This window comes from Urtica dioica, unplaced genomic scaffold, assembly GCF_054948205.1.
Source record: "Urtica dioica subsp. dioica isolate 48M unplaced genomic scaffold, U.dioica_male_clone48M_v1_H2 Urtica_dioica_male_H2_contig_30, whole genome shotgun sequence".
NCBI classification, from domain to species: Eukaryota; Viridiplantae; Streptophyta; class Magnoliopsida; order Rosales; family Urticaceae; genus Urtica; species Urtica dioica.
The window spans coordinates 8,469-21,684 of record NW_028297225.1 but is presented as its reverse complement, the minus strand read 5'-3'; the positions used below and the strand labels follow the sequence as shown (position 1 = coordinate 21,684).

Here is a 13,216-nt window from a genome sequence, read left to right as displayed (position 1 = left end):
AATTTCTTATGGGACTCAACGATTCATACACTCGTGCTCGAGCTCAGGTATTACTTATGGACCCTATTCCTCATATCAGCAAAGTCTATGCTCTCGTCTGATGATCCGGACGCCGACGACAATACCACCATCATCATCTTCTTCTTCTTCATCATCATCATCATATTCATGTCTATATATGTGTAATCAATTGATTATATGTTTGTGTGTTTTTTCACCGCTCCTTTCATGCTCTATTTATAATAGCAATAAATCAAAGGTCGTTGGGCCACGTTTTTTATTTGAGATAAATATGTTTTAAATAATAATACTACTAGATTAGTGGCCTTTTTAAAAAAAAAATTGTTTTTTAAGTCCATTAGTGGCCTTTTTATTGATGAATAGTCATCATTGCTTATTTGATAAAAGAGGAAGACACCAACAAGGTGCAATAAAGAGGAACAGATCATTTCTTATTTGATAAAGCCGCCAACAAGGCGCACAAAAATCATCTACCAAGACACTAATGAAGTGCAATAAAGACTGTCATCCGAGACACAATCAAATCAATGACTATTGAACAAGCCAACACATGACATATAGAAAAAGCAAAGTGGTGCATCAAAAACATCTAAGTGGTGCATTAAAGATGGCTATTAGGCGCAACAAAGCTGTCCACCTCAATGAGATGCAACGCGATACACTCGCTAAAAGACGAAGATCAAGAGAGCAAAATTCTCTCAAACAGCCGGGAAGATTCTGAAAGGTCACTGCTCGAAGTCCACCAAGCAACGAACTTGGGGGCCTAATGTTGTCGGTCGTTTTTGGAAATATTAAATTCCTTGTGACTTACAAGGAATCTCATGCAAAAGTCCAAATGAGGCCTACAAAAAATTCCGATTCGAGCTCACAAAGGCTAAAAATTCCACCCAAGACGAGCCCATGAAGAAAAATGCCAAAAAGGTCAAAAAGCCCTTGGCGCGCCGCGCCAGGCATTCAGCACGTCGCATTGGTGTGAAAACTAGTGCGCGCTTGTATTTTCATGTGCGCATGATAAGCCTTCTGCGCACGCCTTATGTGACGACCCGACTTTTGAGCGACTCTAAAGGAGTATTTTGTAGTAGTGATAGGCCATGTTAAAATTTTAAAATTCAGTTAAAATTCAAATAGAATATCCAGAACTCATGGGCTCGCAATTCCCACTGACAAGTCATTGCTTGGAACTGGCTGATCGATCCCTGGTTTGAGCCAAAACCAAGATATCTTGAATTTGAAACCTTGAAAATGGTTGTTTTCTACACGAAATCTTACAGCTCAAGTTTCCATAACTTACCGTGGTCTTGGAGAAGTGATTGAATAATTCGATACAGAGAGAGAAAGAGAGAACGTTTGTAAACACCAATACCTTTAGATCTATAATGATATTTGCAACGGTAAAGTGGACGCAAATCTCATGTTGAGATTGAATAACTATAAATCTTGTGTTTGCTCTTTCCTATTGTTTTATCTTTCGTCTTCTTATTTCAAAGGGATTATTTAGGTGTGAAATCCCAACAACAGTGAGTGACCATTTAAACCTTATAATCATCTCATCTGGAAAGTCTTGAAGACGATGTAACTGACAACGTACAGGTTAACTTTCTTATAAGTGCGTGAAATGAGCTGTACCACTCAGCATCAATTTGCTGGAAAAGTGGCAGTGCTAAATTCTAACTTTAAGATTAGAAAAGGATGTCAACGAACAAAGATCATGTATGGATTGGTGATACAAAAGAGCGGGAATGTGTATTAGAGATCAAATATTTTTCATACGTGTCGTTTATGTCTCTTAAACGATAAGTACGACATGTTATTTTTCCTTTATTTTCATTGTATTTTCCTTTATTTTCTTTATGTCTCATGGCTATATAAAGCCTTATACTTGTATATTTCTTATCAAGATTGGAATAAACATTTTCACTCTCAATCATTCAAGATGAGAGTTAGTTTTTCTCCAATTCTCAAATCCAATTTCTATCTATACTAACTTAGAAATGTAATAACGTGAAACACGTTGTTTAAAAATCTCTAGTGGGAAATGGACACGGTTTCCCTTTTTGTGAGCGGTATCCATTTCGCTTCTAAATTAATGTCATTTTTTAGTGTAAAATTATTTGTAATTGTGGGGCATTATTAGAAAAAAAAAACATAAAAAATAAAAAATAGAAAAAATAGAAACTTACCATTATCAAAGTAGGAATAATTAATGCCACTTTTATCTCTCTTTTTTTCGTTCTCAAGTGACCGGACAATATTTCAGTATATAGAGAGAGATGGATACACTGAGTTTACACAAGATAAACAAACAAGATAATAAAGAGAAAAAGAAAAATGAATTATGAAAATGAAGGTAATGATGAGATGTTTGATAGATAAAAAAAGTAATATACCTTTCCCATTCCCATAAACGAATGGCCATAACGCCTACAAGGTAGGTAATAATAGAAGATAAGGTGTGATCAAAAAAGAAAAATAGGTAAAGAGGCATGGATATTGGTGATACAGTACAATCAAAAAAATATCATTGATGCAAAAGAGCGGGAAAGCAAAAACAACATCGTTTTCAGGTCTACGCATTCTTTCCTATACATATATAGATGGATAAACTGGAACAAGAAACATGAACAAGAAAGATGAAGATGAAGATGAATTGATGATGGGAGTGGCAATAATGGATAACGTGCAATAATTTAAAAAAAAAAAAAAAGTAAAGATGCATGGATATTGGTGATACAATACAATCAATAATATCATTGATGCAAAAGAGCGGGAAAGCAAAACAACATCGTTTTCAGCTCTACGCAATTTTTATCCTATATATAGAGATGGATAAATTGAGGTTGGAGAGGAACAAGAAACACGAACAAGAACGAAGATGAAGATGAAGATGATGATCGGAGTGGCAATATTAGTGGCAACAATGATGGGATTGTTGGTTTCACCGGCGAGTTGTGGGCGCGGCTACACGTTCACTCCCATTCCCAACGACCGGTGCCGAGTTCCGACGGAGTATTGTACGATTTGGCAAAGCAAAATATGCTGCGGAGGGTTGTATTGTGCTGGCGGAGGAATTGGTGGCACGTGTCAGCCCAAACCGGACTGTGGCAAACCAGGTGGTCATTGTGCCTTACTCACCGAATGTTGCTACCCCTATGTGTGCACCAAAAACTCTCAGGGAACATGTGTGCGTAGAGCGAATGACATTGTGCAATTACCTGCTTCTGATCCAATATTATCTCTCTAAAACATCCACTCTCTATATATATATGTGTGCTGGTTTATTATTATTAATGATAAATAAATGTGGGATAGTCCATCTAGGAATAATATTCCCACTCCATGTATATGATGTATGATATGCACCTCTATCATTAATGTGATCAGCTGTTGGATCCCCAACAGCCAGAACATTGGGTACGAGGGTATATATTGTCTGGTGTTTTACTTTCTTCCTTGTCTTTCTACTGTGTGTGAAAAATAACCAACTATATATTTCCCAGTTAGGGTATGTTTTTATCTATTCATTTTCTCTTGTTATCTCTCTCTTCTTACATTTTTTTTTACCACTCGTCATATAACCTTCGGGATCTATTAAAAAAATAAAATCGTCTAACGTACTAGGTCACTTGTATTGGATTTGCAATCTAGTCAACGTTTCGTGACATGACCTCATTAATCATACCGCACTTCAAATTATTGTCTCTAGCATTTTCATACGTTAATTTTTGTAAATGGATAATTTACAAAAATAAACAAAACGTTGGTTATTTCTTTGAAATCAAGTTTAAAATTGACTAAATAGCTATATCACCCTTAAAAAAAGGCGTTCTAGCTTAGAAGGTTTTTTTTTTTAAACAAGTCAAGTAGTCAACGTTTTGGTAATACTTGTTAATTAGCCGACTCAAACTACCTGATGCAATAAGACACTATTTCCCATATTTTTAGTTTCCCGCTCATTCCTTGCCAAAATAGAAATTAAATGAAAAAAACTAGATGTCTTGAAATATTTGTGAGACCAGTGATTCATTGCACTGCCATATTCATTTCACTCGCATATTTTAGAGTTGTAGTTCCAGCTGGAATTTGTTTGGAGTGTGATGCACAAATATATAGCAAAAAAAAAAAAAAAAAAAAAAAAAACCAGTGGTTCACAAAGGACTTCTATAGAAAATAAACGTAGAAAATAAGCGTAAGTGGTTTCAGCGATAAATCAAGCCTTCAAACTCTCAGAGAGGTAAGATGTCATCATTGTCCTAGAGTTTGCAAGCCTGTAATTTTCATAATATGAATCGAAATTCAGTATAGAGATGAAATATAAAAACAGAAAGGGAAATTATTAAACACCTGCCCTTATTGTTAATGAGGAATATGCATCAATTTTCAGCTTAAGAATCCGAATTAAGTAGCAAAGAAGAAATCAAATTTCACATGTGCCCAAACTTTCATAAGATCAGTACATAAATAAATTAAATTAAATATATACAACAGGACTAATTTTCGAATTATAATACTGAGGAAAATGGTGACATGAATTCAGTTGAACAAAAGTACCTCCGATAGGCCATTGTAAAATTTTAAAATTCAGTTAAAATTCAAATAGAATATCCAAAACTCATGGGCTCGCAATTCCCACGTGATCTCAGCGCTCGAAGCCACCCGGGATAAGGCATCGGCGACCTTGTTTTGTTTGCCCGGATTTATATTGGATCTCAGAAGTAACTTTTGTGAGGCAAACCATTGGAGCTCCGGTTTCACTGTCCGTAATCATAAGTTAGTTTTCTCGAGATGATCGTGTGATTGAATCGACGACTGAGGCAAAATCTGTACATTTGTTCCGCTCAACACCAAACAAACTATACTTTTCGGAGGATTTGGAAACTTGTATATCGATGAGCATCCATTGAGATTAAGAGTTTTCAAGAGAAGAATGAACTTCACTTTAGCTTGTACAATGTTCGAGATAAACATGCTCCAACTTTGAAGCCTTTGAGAGATTCGGAAGTTTGGTGAGGTTTTTCGAGTGGCTCAAATCGATTTTCAGCAAACTCTCCAATGGCTGCGTTTAATATATCATAAAGTTAGAATATTGATCTATTAATTTAAATTTCGATAGCGTTTGATTTTTTTAAGTACCTGTATCTTGTCCCGTAGTTCTGAAAAACAGCTGTGTCGAAGCCAATTTTTCAAACCTTAGACATGTCTAGAAATATTCCTTTAATCTTTTTTGTCCCCTGTAAAAGAAAGAAAGATAAAAAAAAAGGATTAATAATATTCTAAAAAAATTGCAGAAGGCTAATGCCATTTTTTGCTTCATCTTACTCTGCTAGTCTCCAAAATGTGAATGCCATCTTGAGAAATCCACAAGCAATTGTGACTCTCGAGCTCTACAGCAGGATTCACAACGCTCAGAGCCGTTTGTTGAATCAAATCATTGAAAGATATGAGAGACTTGTCAACAAGATCATCAAGGCCCGTTTTTTGGGTGCATGCCACGCACTTCAAAAAATCTCTCCAAATCGTCTCTGATTTTTTTTTTTTTTTTTTTTTTTTTTAACAACATGCGATGTCGAGGAACACAGGCTTCTTCATTTTGTCAAGTCCGTCATAACTTGTCCCCAAATTGTTTATAACTTTTCTTTTGCCTCCGGACACTACTTAAATTTTTTCTGCTCCGGTTCCCAATTTTCTGGATTCTTTCTGCGGAGGAAAGAGCTCAAAACATTCAAAGCTATTGGATTTCCCTCGGCATAACTTGTCATCTGATTCCCTATCCGAAATCACAAGGTACTCAAGTTAGGATACTACAGAGAATAAGAAATATAACAAATGCAGCAAAATTAGGTTCTAGTTACCACTCACTCTACAAGCAGACAATCTACACTGCAGCAGAGTCATTTTGACTCAAAATATTAACCTTTCAAAACCATAGCACCAAAAAAACACCAAAGAGCTGAACAAGCAATGCTGTATTCAAAACTTTTTTTTTATTATTTTGAAACTCAAGCCAACAAGATGTGGTGCACATTTACAATACAATATCAGAGCCTGTTGCAGTATTAAAGCAATCCAAATTATGGTTATGGTATGATATGCACAAATATAAAAAGAAGAAGAAAAAAAAAATAGGAAAATACACCCGTGGTTCAGAGGACTACAAAAAAAAAAAAAAAAAAAGAAGTAGAAACATACGTATAACTGGTTTGTAGTTCGAATTCTCAGAGGTCAAATGCATCAATGTCATAGAGTTTGCAAGCCTGCGATTTTCATATATAATAGGAATCCAATTTCAGTAACAAAAATCAAATATTTTAAAACAGATAGGGAAATAATTATATGCCCACCCTTGTAAAAATGAGGAATGTTTAGAAATCTGCAAAGATGACTCTCCCAATATTACCAAATCCTCATGCCCTGTCTATCAATTTTCACCGTAAGATTCCAAATAAAGTACCATAGAAGAAAATAAATTTCATACGCACCAAAACTTTCATAAGATCAGTAAATAATAATGAGGAAAATGGTTACATGAATTCAGTTGAACAAAAGTACCTTTAGTAGGATATGAGCAGAACACTGACTGATCTCAAGGAATATTTCGTTGGGACATTCCCTGATCTGCTTCTTGAGCTCATCACTCTGTTCCAGCAAATACCTCGTCTCTGAAGATTTTGCTATGTAAACATTTTCGAATTTTGTGAGTCTCGTCAAGTTCCAGTTTGTGCGAGATTCGATGAGTGTTTCGCAGTTTTCGATAGTGATTGTGCGCGGATTAGATGGCAAACCAGCTTGAGGAAACGACTTCTTTCACGATTTGAAGCTTGAGTTTATTCAGAGAGAGAAAGGGAAAGAGATGTATTTCGAAGAATGAAAAATACTGTTTCATTGAAAATAACCGAAGAACTAGAGGATATTTAAACAAGATAGTTTTCCAGAAAAGACTAAGTTACCCTCACTTAAGAATAAAACCAAAGGGTAAAGTAGTAATCTGATAAAGCAAAGGTTTAAAACAAAAAACTAACTTATCACCTAAGATACATCAAACACGCTAACAAATACAAACATACGCCATCAATTCTAATAACTTCACCTCTGGACATTCCGAAATCGACAGATAATCCGATGATGGGAAGAGAGTACGCATTTGTTCAGGCCAACACTTCAACTTATCGCATCTTGTAATTGTAAGGTAATTGAGTTTGGGAGCAGAGAATTCGGTAATGATACCAAATTTGGACATGTGATTATAGAGAGGCCTTGGTCGAGAAAAAATTCGGGACGCTAGAAGAGTAGTTAATAGCCTGTTAATAGCTATAATCGCAGAACCTATTTACCAGTAACAACTATGATAAACAATAGATCATCGATTGTATGGAGTTTTTTTTTTAAAATGTTTTCTAGGTTGATTTGGTCGAGAAAGAAGAAGGAATGACGGTTTTTTTAGTAAGTGAATAAAAAATATTGACGTGAATGAAAGAAGGAAAGAAATTAATCAAAACACCACGTCACCGATTGCTTTTCTACAGATAAGAATTTTCTTCTTCCAAATATTAATGTATAGAAATATCACACACACAACTATTTCAACTCTCTTGAAAAGGAGTTTTACATCTTACAAATTTTTTCAAGCTCTCTTGGTGTTATTTCCGTGTTATGGTTTTGAGAGGTTGATATTTCGAGTCAAAATGACTTTGCTGGTAGAGTGAGTAATAACTTAAAACCCAAGAAATGAGAGATTAATGATTTATTGCAATAAAATGGAAGATCAACTTCATTTTACAAGCTGGTGGTGCTGATGGAGAATATTAAACCCAAGAAAACTAATTTTGCTACAGTTGTTATTGATACAAACATAAACACTTTATGATTTCGTCCATATTTTGAAACGAACATAAACAACAATGACAGGGCTTCCTCGGTATGTTTTATTTTACTCATAAATTATTTTATTATCCGTGCTAAAGCCATAATTCAGGTTTCTACGGATTGTGATTCCTATGAAACTTGCCTCAAGCTCTCTTATTAGATCACAGATACCTTGAGTAACAAGAAATCTGATGTTTACTTATTATATTTGAGTAACATGGCATATTATTTAACATCTCAATTATTCATTAAATTTACTCCGAGACAAGGCTAAGTTATGGAAACTTGTACTGCACGACTTCGCAAAGGGTCAATTGATAGAGGAGATTTGTTTCAGAAAGCTCAAGTCCCTGTATTGTTATTGATTCTTTGAATCTGAGAACTGAGAATGGAAGAAGAAGAAGAAGTATTGATTCTTTGAATCTGAGAACTGAGAATGGAAGAAGAAGAAGAAGAAGAAGAAGAAGAAGAAGAAGAAGAAGAAGAAGAAGAAGAAGAAGAAGAAGAAGAAGAGAAGAGAAGCAGAGAGCTTCTTGATCGAAGAGTTTCAGGGAAAAAGAAAAGAACTAAGTTTTTCATTAATTGGGGGAAAAGAGAATAGCAATTCCCTTTTTAAATACAACAGTAATAAGACCGTTAGAGCTGATATGACCATAGTCAACACGACACGTCATTAAAAGCTAAAACAGATCAAAAGGACAGAAAATACGACAAGTCGTTAACAGCTAAAAAAACATTAATACGACTATGAACTCTAAAAATTGTTTGATGTTGTCTTGCTACTTCGGAGCCATTTTAGCTTCAAAGTTTGCTCAAGGAACTTGGATAGTCCCATCCTTTGGTGCGACAATGTTGGTGTTGTTTCTCTAGCCTCCAATCCGAATCCGGTGATAAAGCATATCGAAATCGATGTTCACTTTTTTTTGCGAGAAAGTCCTTGCTAAGGACTTGAAAATTTTAACTTGTCCCTTCTGAGTGACAAGCCAGCGATATCACTAAAGTCCTTTCCATTCCCGTTTCTCCATGCTCTGCAAAAAGCTTGAGGAGGCTTTTAGTGATGCTTTATCTCCTATTGTCGTTTACTCTTTTTTGTCGTTTTAGTAATATTGGTGTTGTCGTTTATTCACTATGTCGTTTGTTAGCTCTGCCAAGCTGGCAGAGTTTGTTATAACGAACTTGGCGATAATTATACCCTGCTAAACAGAGCCAGATTTCTTTGTCATATCACACAGTTCCGAATCAGGATGTTCGATGAAAGCAAATCAATGGCCGGGAGACAAGGAAATCAGGAACGTGGGACCCATCCGATTCGAAATCGAAGATCAAGGACAAAGTATTAATACATTCTAGCCAAAAGCACTTGATCGAATGACCAGTTATGATGATTGAGTGTTGGTGCCTAATCTTCCATCAGATTTCTAGCAAATTATACATTAATTAATTGTGACATAATTCTATTGTGATTTGACTAAAGATATACGAGCATATAAAAGGCAAAGGCAAAGGTGCCAAACAAATAAATAAATAAGGTAAAAGTAGCTTTAAGAAACAAATAATTATGTGGATGGAATAACTTTTTGGTAGTGGAGTGATTTTAATATTTCATACAGCATGAGCCAACTGTATGACTCTTCTCAGCACTATTATTGAGTGTGACTATGTTGAATATTCAGCAATGTATTTAGCTATATATCTGCCATTAATTAGCTAGTCTTCCTATCAATGAAGCTTTTGTTGGATTATGATTGGATAACAACAGCTTTTGCTTAGAAACAAAATGTTTTTTTTTTTTTGCTATATATTCGTGCATCACACTCACAAATTCAAGCTGGAACTACAACTCTAAAATATGCGAGTGAAATGAATATGGCAGTGCAATGAATCACTGGTCTCACAAATATTTCAAGACATCTATGTTAATGCAACTACTTTGCAATTATTGACGATATTTAATTGGCAAAATTGCTCATAAAAGGAGGATATCTGTTGCTGATGTAGAGTCTTCACACGACAGAGAATATTTGATTTGTAGCAGATTTTATAGCGACGTATTTTGCGACATTCTCGGAGTCATCGAATATCCGTGAGATTTTCCAAGGGTCAGAAGATATGATATCCCTGATGCCAGCAACTGAATTGTGACGCCCTAATTCGTCTCGAAGACTATAAGTGGTGTCCTCCTTTCATAAACTCTTTTACACCTTTTGAGAGATTTATTTGAGTATTTTAGCAGAGTTTAGAACGACCTGTGTTCAAGCTTTTAAGGTGTCTTTTACCTTTGCTTTGTTGCCTATATACGGGTGATTGTATTAGAAGCTAGAGGTTAGGTTTTTCAATTGTTTTTGTTGGGAAACACGTTTAGAAGTCTCGGGAGAGATATTCTATGGGAATCGAGGAGATCTAGAGCTTAGGGGGAGTCTAAGTTGCTGTTGAAGAGGATAGACGTAGGTTGGGTAGCTAGCGAGGGAGTCGTTGAGTGTAAATCCTTATTGTACCACGTTATCATAGTAAATTGCTTTCAACCGGACAAAGGCCCTCCAGACATAGGCACGAATTACCGAACTGGGTTACCAATCCCTGTGTTCTTTATAATTTCGCAATTACAGCATTTCTCTGTTTGATCACTCGAATTTTAGTGTTTGTCGCAGAATCCGTCACAACATATTCTGTGACATACGCACAAATTACGTAATTTCAATCTAGTTTTTTTGGTGTTATTTGTGTGATATGGTATCGAAAGGTTAATATTTTGAGTCAACTTCACTTTACAAGCTGATGTTAGGAATTGCGACTTGAAATATATATTTCAGCCTAGACAGCTTATTCATGTTATATATCGATTTTGTATCTTGTTTCTCTCTGTGTCACGTATATTTAATCAAGAGTCAAATCTATGAATATTTCATTTCCTTCATTTATTTAATCACTCCAACACCGGGGTAAATTACTATTAGAATGTCCCACATCGATTGGGTATTTGAGCAATGTGCTCCTTATAAGTGTTTGGCATCCCTCCACTCTTGAGCTAGCTTTTGAGTGTGAATTAGGCCCACACTTCTAATAATTACGGAATCCTGAGCTTTAAGATTCCATGTATCACGCCGTGTTGGTAGAAAACAACCATTCATGCCGTGCTGTAAGATTTCTTGTATCATTTCTTCATTTATTCTGTTTTCTGGAATGATTTGCTCAAGAAAAAAATTTGGGACGCTAGAAGAGTAGTTAATAGCCTGTTAGTAGCTATTATCGCAGAACCTATTCACCAATATAAAACCATGTTAAACAATGTAGATTATCTGTTGTATGGAGTTTAGGGCTTATTTTTTTAATATTTTCTGGGTTGATTTGGTCGAGAAAGAAGAAGGAATGATGTTTTTATTTTAGCAAGTGAATAAAAAATGTTGACGTGAAGGAAATAAGAAGACAGAAAGAAAGAAAGAAAGAAAGAGGGAATTAAAAACTGTGTTTTTATTTTTTATTTATGGCTTTGATTTTTTTTCATTTAATTTCTATTTTGGCAAGGAATGAGCGGGAAACTAAAAATATGGGCAATAGCGTCTTATTGCATCAGGTAATAGTTTGAGCCGTAGTTTCAGCCGGCTAATTAACAAGTATTACCAAAACGTTGGCCACTTGACATGTTTCAAAAAACCTACTTAGCTAGAACGCCTTTTTCTAAGGGCAATGTAGCTATTTATAGCCAATTTCAAACTTGATTTTAAGGAAATATCCAACGTTTTTGTTTATTTTTGTAAATTATCCATTACCAAAATTAACGTATGAAAATGCTAGAGACGATCATTATTTGAAGTGCTATATGATTAACGAGGTCATGTCGGCTAGCTTTTAAACATGCTTGAAACGTTGGCCGGATTGCAACTCCAGTTTTACGAGTGGAGAAAAAAAAATGTAAGAAGAGAGATAAGAAGAGAAAATGAATAGATGAAAACATACCCTAACTGGGAAATATATATAGTTGATTAATTTTCACACATAGTAGAAAGACAAAGGAAGAAAGTAAAACACCAGATGATAGAGGTGCATATCATACATCACACTAATGATAAGAGGTGCATATCATACATCACACATGGAGTGGGAATATTATTCCTAGATGGATTACCCCCACATTTTATTTATCATTAATAAAAAAAAAAAAAAACAAACAAACAAACCAGCACGCAGAGAGAGCGGAGGGTAGTTGCATATTAGAGAGACAACATTGGTTTATCAGACAAAATGTCACTCCCTTTATGCACACATGTTCCGTCAGAGAATTTGCTGCACTTATAGGGGTAGCAACATTGGCCACTGAGTAAAGCACAACCCTGACCTGGTTGGACGCAATCCGGTATGGGCTGACACGTGCCACCGATTCCGTGGCCAGCACAATACAGCCCTCCGCAGCAATTCTTGTCTTGCCAAAAAGTGCAATACTCCGTCGGAACTCGGCACCGCTCGTTGGGAATGGGAGTGAACGTGTAGCCGCGCCCACAACTCGCCGGTGAAACCATCATTATTGCCACTCCCATCATCATCATCATCGTTATATTCATCTTCATTTCTCTTTTATTGTTTTGTTTCTGTCTTCTTCGTGTTTGTTTGTTTGTTCATGTCCAAACTACTCGATTTATCCGACTCTATATATAGGCTGGGGAAAATTTGCGTGGAGCTGAAAACGATGTCGTTTTGCTTTCCCGCTCTTTTTCATTACCTTCCTTACTTTAACGTGTAGGCGTTATGGCCATTCGTTTATGGTTGGGCCACTTTTTTTTTTTTTTTTTTATCAATATATCCATCTCTCTCTATATACATAAATATTGTTCGGTCACCTGAGAAAGAAAAAAAAAAAGAGATAAAAATGGGCATTAATTATTCCTACTTTGAAAATGATAAGTTTCTATTTTTTTATGTTTTTTTCCTAATAATGCCTCACATTTACATATAATTTTACACTAACAAAAAGACATTGATTTAGAAACAAGCTTGAAATCGCCCAAAAAAGGGAACCGTGTCCATTTCCCACTTGAGAGTTGTAAACAACGTGTTTCACATTCCCGCTATTTTTTTTACCGATCCATACATGATCTTTGTCCTTTTCTCTTTTTCTTTTTCTCTTTAAAATCATTGTTTATCTTGTCCAAACTCAATATATCCATCTCTCTCTCTCTATACAGAGATATTGTCGGCCACTTGAAAAAGAAAATAAGAGATAAAAAAGGCATTAATTATTCCTACTATGGTAAGTTTCTGTTTCTTTTTTATGTTTTTCTCCTAATAATGCCCCACATTTACATATAATTTTACACTAAAAAAATGATATTGATTAAGAAAT

The 13,216-nt window shown here is 35.4% G+C and overlaps 1 long non-coding RNA gene across 1 annotated transcript in view; it reads right to left on the bottom strand.

Annotated features, from left to right (window-relative positions):
* LOC149376232 (uncharacterized) overlaps positions 1-12,640 on the bottom strand; it is a 30,470-nt gene extending 17,830 nt beyond the window's left edge. The window contains exon 1 of the long non-coding RNA XR_016295411.1: positions 11,908-12,640. This is a non-coding gene — a long non-coding RNA (uncharacterized LOC149376232). The remainder of the gene's footprint in view (positions 1-11,907) is intronic.
* Positions 12,641-13,216: the final 576 nt, after the last annotated feature.